The following is a 10,000-nucleotide window of genomic DNA, read 5'->3' on the forward strand; positions in this document are numbered from 1 at the left end:
CTGTCCACGTGTTTATACACTTGAGAGAGAGAGAGAGAGAGAGAGAGAGAGAGAGAGAGAGAGAGAGAGAGAGAGAGAGAGAGAGAGAGAGGGCAACAAAAATCTAATCAATTCTCTCTACGTTTCACTATAAACACACACGGGCAATCGGTCACTAGTTGGAATGTCCGCTCTCTCTCTCTCTCTCTCTCTCTCTCTCTCTCTCTCTCTCTCTCTGTCCTGGCCCCTCCACCCTCTCCACCTCCTCCACCCCGCGGCACCACCCTCTGATATACAAAGAGCAGAGGGCGTAAGGGGAGGGAGGGAGAGGGGGGAGGTAGGAAAAGAGGGAGGAAAGGGAGGAGGGAGGGAGAGAGGTTTTGGAGGCCACACAGAGCAAAGATAAAGGGCACACGGAGCAAGGTGAGGCACGAAAGGGCAGGAGGCAAGAGGTGGAGGAAAGGTAAGGGAGGGAAGGCAAGGGGTGGAGGAGTGGCAGGAGGGAGAAGGACGGAGGAAGGAAGGCCGGTAAGATGACATAGGTATACAGGTGGGGGAGAAGTGCTTGGGGAGGGGGGGAGGGAACAAGGAGGGAGGAGGGAAGAGGGATGAAAGGAAGGAACGAGGAGGGAGGAAGAAACAAGGAGGAGGAGGGGGAGGAAGGAGGAAGAGGATGAAAGGAAGGAACGAGGAGGAGGAAGAAACAAGGAGGAGGAGGGAAGAGGAACGAGGAGGGAGGAAGAAACAAGGAGGGAGGAGGGAAGAGGAATGAGGGAGGAAGGAGGGAAGAGGGATGAAAGGAAGGAACGAGTAGGGAGGAAGAAACAAGGAGGGAGGAGGGAAGAGGAAGGAGGGAGGAAGGAGGGAAGAGGGATGAAAGGAACGAACGAGGAGGGAGGAAGGAGGGAAGGAACGATGCAATGCTTAAGAGAGGAAGGAGAGAAGGAAGAAAGAAAGAAGGGGTGGACAGATATAAGGAAGAGAAGGAAGAAGGAAAAAGGAAGGAAGAAACAAAATAAGGAAGGCTAAAAGAAGAGACGGAAGGAAGAATGGGTGAGGAGAGAGGAAAAAGGAAGGAAGGAATAAAACAAGGAAGAATGGGAGATAAGGAAGGAAGGAATAAAATAAGGAAGAATGAAAGAAGAGAGATAAGGAAGGAAGTAAGGAATAGCAGATGGGAGGAAGAGAGAAAGAGTGGAATGAAGGAGGCAGGAAGGAAGGAAGGAAGGAAGGAAAGACGGAAGGAGAGGAGGAAGGAAGGAAAGGAGAGATTTTAAAGAACGCGAGAAAAAAGAAACAAAAGAGCAAGGAAAAATAAGGAAACATGAAACAAGAAAAATGGAGAGAGAGAGAGAGAGAGAGAGAGAGAGAGAGAGAGAGAGACGGGACACTTGTTGCTGTACACTGCGTCGCCTTGTTATGTCTCTTGAGTATTCTTGGAGGACTTGTAACACTATAAGCTCCCTCCCTCTCTCTCTCTCTCTCTGATTATATTTTTTCTCATTTTTTTTCTTTCCTGCCATCCATCAAGATCTTATTTCCCTCCTTTTTTTCCTCCTCCTCCTTCATCTCCTCCTCCTCCTCCTCCTCCTCCTCCCGCGATCTTTAATTAAACTGACGAGGTAACTTCATTCTTCTTAACCTGCTTATGGAATGTACTCTCCTCCTCCTCCTCCTCCTCCTCCTAAGACTACTACTACTCCTTATTTTTCCTTTCTTTTTCCTCATTCTGTTTTTTTCCTTTCTTTTTATCACATCAATCATCAAGTTCATTCTTTTTTTAGTTATCACATTTACCGTTGTCTTTTCTTCTTTCTTCTTATATAACATTATCCTCTTCCTCACTTACTCTGTTTTCAATTCTTTTCTCCTCCTTCCTTTGTTCGTCTTGTCTTATGGATATTCATGTCTGTCTGTCTGTTCTCCCTTTCTTCCTCCACGTTCTGTTCTTCCTCTTCCGTGTTTCTCTTCCCTCTCTCTTCTTCTGTGTTCCTCTTTCCTTCTTTTCTTCTTCTTCTTCCATATTTCCTTTTCTTATCCTTTTTCGTTTTTGTTTCACTTATTTTCTTTTTCTCACTTCCATTCTTTGTTTTTTCATCCTCTCTATTCCTTCTCTTATCTCTTGTTCCCTTCTTCCTTTCCTCTCATTAGTTCGTCTCCTTTCTTCCATTCATAATTCCTTTTTCTTATCCTTTATCTCTTTTGTTTAACTTTTTTCTTCTTTCTCATTTCCATTCTTTGTTTTTTTATCCTCTCTATTCCTTCTCTTATCTCTTGTTTCCTTCTTCCTTTCCTCTCATTAGTTCGTCTCCTTTCTTCCATTCATAATTCCCTTTTCTTATCCTTTATCTCTTTTGTTTAACTTTTTTCTTCTTTCTCACTTCCATTCTTTGTTTTTTTATCCTCTCTATTCCTTTTCTTATCTCTTGTTTCCTTCTTCCTTTCCTCTCATTAGTTCGTCTCCTCCCTTCCTTCCACCTCTTCATCATGTCTACTGTTTCCCTTTCCTCCATTCCTCCATCTCTCTCTCCTTTCCTCCAACCCTCCTGTCTTCGATCTTTCATTTTCTCTCCTTCCCATCATCTCCCTCCCTCCTATCATCTTCCTTCCTATTCTTCCACCCTCCTATCATCTCCCTCCCTCTTCCTCCACCTATCCTATCATCTCCCTCCTTCTTCCTCCACCTATTCTATCATCTCCCTCCTTTCTCCACCTCTCCCATCATCTCCCTCCCTCTTCCTCCACCTATCCTATCATCTCCCTCCTTCTTCCTCCACCTCTCCCATCATCTCCCTCTCAGTATTCTCCCTTCCTCTCCTCCACCTCTCCCTCCTCTCTTCCTATAATCTCTCCATATCTCCCATACTTTTCCTCCACCTCTCCCATTATCTTCCTCTTCCTCCATCTCTCAAATCTTATCTCTTCTTCTCCAATCCCATCATCTTCCTTCCATTTCCTCCTTCTCTCCTATCATCTTCATTCCTCTCCCATCATCTCCCTCCCTCTCTCCCATCATCTTCCACTTCTATCCCACCCCCTTCCCTCTCTTCCACCTCTCCCATCATCTCCTTCCTTCTCTCCCATCATCTTCACCCCCCTTTCCCTTCTCCTCTTTACCACCTCTTCAATCACCTCCCACTTCCTCTCTCCCCCTACTTTAACCCCCCTCCCCCCCCTCCCCCCCTCTAGTGATGCGGGTGGGACACTAACAAGCAAAGATGGTTATCAAGGCGGCTCCTCCATTACAAAGAGACCCCCCCCTCTCCCCCCGCGTTCTTTCCTCCCCCCTCCCCCCCCTCCCTCCTGCCTGCCTTCCTCCCGCCCTCCGGTCAAGCTAACGGGGCCAAGGTCACCTAAAGGGCAAGACCTGACCCCATGCCTGACCCCCTCCTTGACCCTTCTCTCTCTCTCTCTCTCTCTCTCTCTCTCTCTCTCTCTCTCTCTCTCTCTCTCTCTCTCTCTCTCTCTCTCTCTCTCTCTCTCTCTCTCTAATTTTAGCCTGCAATGAAAGGAACAACGGAAATAGACGAGATAAGAGCAACAAGTGTGTGTGTGTGTGTGTGTGTGTGTGTGTGTGGGTGAGAGAGAGAGAGAGAGAGAGAGAGAGAGATTGTTCATTACGCTCTACGGTCATGTGCCACCAGAATATCAGATCTTTTTTTTTTATCTATTTGTATTATTTATTAACAGTATTGGGTCATAAGTCTCTCTCTCTCTCTCTCTCTCTCTCTCTCTCTCTCTCTCTCTCTCTCTTTTTCAGTAGCTCTTCGTCCATCATGTTTTTTATTATCATTTTCCTCCTCCTTTTCCTCCTCCTCCTCCTTCTCCTCGGCCTCTCTTCTTACCCCAAATAAACCCTTTAGCCGGAGTAACATTATCACATTATCCAAGCAAACACACTAAGAGGGGGAAGTAGGTGTGGGGGGGAGGGGGAGGGACTGAGAAAAACAGAGGAGTGAACGGAAGGAGAGGGAAGAGGAGAGAAGAGAGAGAGAGAGAGAGGAGGTAACACGTAGAAGTAATAAGGGATAGAATGTGATAAAAAACGGATGACAGGAAGCAGATGATGAAACTGGAGAGTATATATAGGAAAGAATGGAGGGAGTGTGTGTGTGGGGGGGGGTAAGGGAGGAGGGAGGGAGGAAGGGGAGATAGAGAGAAAAAAAAGTAAAATAGTGATGCAAATGGATGTAATGGTATGGAGGGAGTGTGGGGGGGGGGTTAAGGGACGAGGGAGGGAGGAGGGAGAGATAGAGAGAGATAAAAAAAGTAAAATAGGGATGCAAATGGATGTAATAGTGAGGAGGGATACAGAGGACGGTGAAGCAAGGGATGAGGAAGGGAGATGATGATGATGATGATGATGATGAAAAGGAAGCATGGAAGAGTAGGCAACATAAAGCAGGCTGGAGTATAGCAAGGCAGCCGCTTTAGTAATTCAATCTTCTCACGTAACTGACTGCTCTTTCGGCCACCTCTTCGGATTCTTTACAGGAGCAGCGAGTAGCGGGCTTTTTTTTATTGCTGCCTTTTTTTTGTGCCCTTGTGCTGTCTCCTTTGCTGTAAAAAAAAAAAAAAAAAAAAAAAAAAAAGTCTACTCGTTAAGCGTTTCAATGGCCAGCAAAACAAACTCAAGGACTGTCTGAATATACGCACGAGACTACGCAGTTAACTAATACAGGATGGTTGTTCCAGTAGCGGATGAATTTGATTACGAAAACAACATCAACAACAACAAAACCTGCTGCCAATGTTTGTACACCATCGCTTCGCATGAATTGGTAAACTGTTATTTATTTTTCTCGGATTAGTTTGGATAGAAAATGCTTGGAAGTAATCAACATTACTGGAGTTATTTTGGTCCTTGAAAACCTGTTTCAAATCCATCCGTAGCCGCTTATTTTCCTATGTAAAGAAACAGTCCCTTGTGGAGAAGGAAATGGAAGAGAAAAAAAAAGAAGAGGAAGAAGTAGAAGAAGAAGAAGAAGAAGAAGAAGTAGAAGAGGTAGAAGAAGAAGAAGAAGAAAAGGAGCAGCTGCAGGACGAGGAGGAGGAAGAAGAAAAAAAAGAAGAGGAGGAGGAGGAGGAGGAGGAGGAGGACTACACAAGAATCACACATGAGAACGGTTTAAAGTCCTCATGAGGAAGACAGACAAACGAAAAAAACACAAACATAACAGAACAACGCAATTTCTATTTTGTACACACACACACACACACACACACACACACACACACACACACACAGAGAGAGAGAGAGAGAGAGAGAGAGAGAGAGAGAGAGAGAGAGAGAGAGAGAGAGAGAGACCCCACGTGTGTAATAATAAATTGTCGCATTGAACGTCTGTCTGTCTGTGTCTGGAAAGGCTTCTGAGTCTCCTCCAACCCCCCCTCTCTCTCTCTCTCTCTCTCTCTCTCTCTCACACACACACACACACACACACTCTTCTGGGAACCACTTTTTAAACGAGGAAAACTTTAGAACCTTGAAACGAAGCGAAAAACAAATTAAGACTCCATTTATAAACTAACCTACCACCACCACCACCAACAACAACAACAACAGAAATATAAGTAAACTCCCCCCCCCCGCCCCCCCCCCACACACACACTTAAGCAAAACAATAATAAACGTATGTGTGTATTTTTCTCCGTACCTCAAATGTCACGGTGTTCACGGGACTGAGGAAGCCTTGTTCTGACTTTGTAATTACTGGCACCCCTTCCTCCCTTCCCTTCCCTTCCCCTCCTTCCTTTGTCTCGCCTCCTGTGTCCTCTCTCTCAGCTCAAGCGGCCCCTCAGATGATGATTATATAATGAGGAAATAAAGGGTATGCGAGAGTAAGTAAAAGGGTAATTTTTTTTAGTGTTATTGGTTATAGGAACGTGTGTTAATTTTATTTTACTTCTATACTCTTTCTTTCTATCTGTCTATCTATTATATTTGTGACATTTATCTCAATCTATAATTATCCTTTGTGTCTTTTCGTTTGTCCTTTTCCTCCATTTTCGGTCTCTCTCTCTCTCTCTCTCTCTCTCTCTCTCTCTCTCTCTCTCTCTCTCTCTCTAACACCTAATATACAGTAGCCACACAGGGAGAAGTTGCATCCTTTATCCCACTTCACACTCCTCTCCCTCTCGCCTTCCTTGCCTTGTCCTTCCCCCGGGGGCCAACACCCAGCCACACCCATGTAGTCTTAATGTCCTCACCTCGACACACTATAAATACACCCAGACGCAACACACCCCGGCCTCTGTTCCTTTACTTTACGCCGCAGCCTTTTCCTCCTATTCCTCTTCGGTCACTTTCATCGGTAGTCCATATACAAAATCTCCCTTCTGTCATTTGTTATAAGAGATTGTCCCCATGCAGCACACCCTGGTCTCTGTCTCTTTACCTTACGAAGCAGCCTTTTCCTCCTATTCCTCTTCACATACCTTCATCGGCAACCCGCACACAAAGCCTCCCTCCTGTCCTTCCTAATGAGAGATGATTGTCACGACGCAATATATACATCTCCGGCTTTTGTCCCACCTTATGCCTCAGCCTCCTTCAACATTCCCCTATAGTCACTCTCATAGTCAGTGCCACATATACAAAGCCTCCTTCCTGTTTTACTTATGAGATGACTGTCACGACGCAATACATCCCGGCCTCTGTCTCTTTGCCTTACGCTACAGCATCTTTCTCTCTCCCATATTCCGAGACTTTCAATGAGGTTGGTATTGTTAAACACTTTCGCTTCTCACATCAGCTATTTCTAAAAGTCAAAGAGGGGGTCAGTCGGGTTCTAATGAGTGTCTCTTCAGGTTCATGGTACAGAAGAAGGGTCAAACTACCACCAGGATCATACAACTACTCTCTCGAAAGCCTTGTCAAATAGGTGTTCTTGGGCGCCGAAATGTCTTATTATACGACTCTCAGTTCATGTACAAAGCCTCCCTCCTGTCGTCCCTTATGAGAGAGTGTCAACCCGTCTTGTGCCTCGAGTAGGGTAGCATTTTCCTCTGTGTCCTTCCGCGCAGTAGTCCCAGAAGCCCTCTCGACAGTGTCCCCATATTTAGATTCAGCCCTTCACCCCAGCCGGCCGCCTCTGCCCCGCCCTATAGCAGCCTCAACTCAGACAGGTATTCCTCCGCTCCCTCACCTCCACTTAGCCTCTCCACCTCCAGACGGCCTCTCCATATCCACATCCGCTTTGCCCTGCCTCTCCACATCCACTCCACTAAGCCTCTTCACACTCACATCCTGACATTCACAGACATTACATATTAAACACCCACATTCACAGACATTCATAATAAACATCCACATTCACAGACATTCATAATAAACATCCACATTCACAGACATTCATAATAAACATCCTCATTCAGACATTCATAATAAACATCCACAAGCACAGACATTAATAATAAACATCCACATTCACAGACATTCATAATAAACATCCACATTCACAGACATTCATAATAAACATCCACATTCACAGACATTCATAATAAACATCCACATTCACAGACATTCATAATAAACATCCACATTCACAGACATTCATAATAAACATCCACAAGCACAGACATTAATAATAAACATCCACATTCACAGACATTCATAATAAACATCCACATTCACAGACATTCATAATAAACACCCACATTCACATTCATAATAAACATCCACATTCACAGACATTCATAATAAACATCCACATTCACAGACATTCATAATAAACATCCACATTCACAGACATTCATAATAAGCATCCACATTCACAGACATTCTTGAAGCCAGACATCGCCTCAGACACAAAGACAACGCGAGGTAAAGACACAGAAACGTACTAAAACATAACCTAAGAAGCCTTACATACATTAATGGGCCAATATTTTCAATCATTTCGGGACTTACACACTCTCATTTGATAAGGCTTTTGGATAAGTTGTGGGTATTTCTATAGGTGGTTTTATGAGCCTATAAGTGGTAGTTTGACGAGGCTTCAGCACCATGAATGTAAAAGACGCTCTCTCTCTCTCTCTCTCTCTCTCTCTCTCTCTCTCTCTCTCTCTCTCTCTCTCTCTCTCTCTCTCTCTCTCTCTCTCTCTCTCTCTCTCTCTCTCTCTCTCTCTCTCTCTCTCTCTCTCGTATGCCTTTCCTTCTGTTTCTCATCATGTTCCTACTCCTCCTTTTGTTCTTGCTCTTCTTCTTGGTCTTCCTTGTTCTTGTTTTTGTTCTCCTCCTCCTCCTCCTCTCTCCCCCTCATTATCCTTTGTGACCTTTGGAAATAACTGTTTTGGGAGCCGAAAGCGTCTAGAATACTGGCTAAAGTCTTCTGCCCAGCGTTGTCAAATTATCGTACTCAGAACAATTTATTTATCATTTTGAGGCTCCAAGACTGTCACAACCACGCAAATAATGATAGGAAATTAAAGTCATCGTAAAAACTCTTAAATATTGATGGTCTTTGTTCTTTTTTGCTATAGTTATCGGTCCGAAACTACGAAAATGCAATGCGATGAGTGCGATAATTTGGCAACCCTGCTTCTGCCCTTCAGCGACTGTCCCTTACTTCGACACTGGTGAAACAAAGGCCCATACTGTCAGACGCTTTCGGCTCTCATAACAAATAATTTCAAAGGCCACAACAGGAGATTAGTCGGGTTCTCATGAGTGGTTCTCACATTCATGGTGCAGAAGCCTTGTCAAACTATCACTTGGCTCATCAAACTAACCACGGAAACACTAACCCAACCCCTATACGGAAACCTTATCATGTGTGGGTAAGTGTGTGAGCCCGGAAAAGTTTCATAATTTTTTTTTTACAGCAGAGACAGTGCAAAGGCGTAAAAAAAAGAAAACAATAATGAAAAGAATAAGGGCTAGAAGACTCTCCTAGACAGCCTTTTCCCTTGAAGCACTGTCCTACCCAGCCAACCTTCCCTTCAGCTACCCCTTCCTCGGACACTGGATAATGGAACTGCCTAAAGACTTAAAGCACACAACCCACAGGCCCGTAATAGACTTTTGCTGGACATAAATCAACTCCCTATACAGACACCGCTCTCCTTTGGTTCCTGCTTAAGATCTACTCCCTGAGACACTGCCCTTCTTTTCTTCCCTGCTTAAGACCTGTTCACTATTCAAACACTACCCTTCTTTGGTCCCTGCTTAAGATCTACTCCCTGAGACACTGCTCTTCTTTTCTTCCCTGCTTAAGACCTGCTCACTATTCAAACACTACCCTTCTTTGGTCCCTGCTTAAGATCTACTCCCTGAGACACTGCTCTTCTTTTCTTCCCTGCTTAAGACCTGCTCACTATTCAAACACTACCCTTCTTTGGTCCCTGCTTAAGATCTACTCCCTGAGACACTGCCCTTCTTTTCTTCCCTGCTTAAGACCTGCTCACTATTCAAACACCCTTCTTTGGTCCCTGCTTAAGATCTACTCCCTGAGACACTGCTCTTCTTTTCTTCCCTGCTTAAGACCTGCTCACTATTCAAACACTACCCTTCTTTGGTCCCTGCTTAAGATCTACTCCCTGAGACACTGCTCTTCTTTTCTTCCCTGCTTAAGACCTCACTATTCAAACACTTCCCTTCTTTGGTCCCTGCTTAAGTTCTACTCCCTTTCTTCTTTCCTTCTTCTTTCCTAAGATCAACTCCCTCTCAAGACACTGCCCTTTTTTCCCTTCCCATTCTCTTCTTCCCTGCTTAAGATGTACTCCCTAGGACACTGCCCTTCTTCTGGTCCCACCTTCAGATTTACTTCCTATTCAGACACTTCCCTTTTCTTAGCCCCTATTTCAGACATATTCATTACGACACTGCCCTTCTTCTGGTCCCACCCTCAGATGTACTTCCTAATCAGACACTTCCCTTCTCTTAGCCCCTATTTAAGACATATACATTACGACACTGCCCATCTTCTGGTCACTGTTTAAGACCTTCTCCCTAAGACACTACCCTCTGTTTGGCCCCTATTTCACACTGGACACTGGCCGCCCCCGAACAAGACAGACC

General features: G+C 44.8%; 1 protein-coding gene and 1 long non-coding RNA gene across 3 annotated transcripts in view; both read right to left on the minus strand.

The window, feature by feature from the left end:
* The window catches only part of LOC127010442 (nuclear hormone receptor FTZ-F1 beta-like), a 215,708-nt gene that overhangs the window by 96,308 nt on the left and 109,400 nt on the right, over nt 1-10,000 (minus strand). The gene's annotated exons all lie outside the window — the stretch shown is intronic.
* Nucleotides 8,142-10,000, minus strand: part of LOC127010446 (uncharacterized) — a 2,524-nt gene continuing 665 nt past the window's right edge. The window contains exons 1-3 of one of the 2 annotated variants that reach the window (XR_007763189.1): nt 9,557-10,000; nt 9,290-9,382; nt 8,142-9,109 (exon numbers count right to left, since the gene is read on the minus strand). The exon at nt 9,557-10,000 is cut by the window's right edge and continues 665 nt beyond it. This is a non-coding gene — a long non-coding RNA (uncharacterized LOC127010446). Of the gene's footprint in view, nt 9,110-9,199; nt 9,383-9,556 lie in introns of both variants that reach the window. The other variant, XR_007763188.1, reaches the window with a different exon arrangement.

This window comes from Eriocheir sinensis, chromosome 43 (genome assembly GCF_024679095.1).
Source record: "Eriocheir sinensis breed Jianghai 21 chromosome 43, ASM2467909v1, whole genome shotgun sequence".
NCBI classification, from domain to species: domain Eukaryota; kingdom Metazoa; phylum Arthropoda; class Malacostraca; order Decapoda; family Varunidae; genus Eriocheir; species Eriocheir sinensis.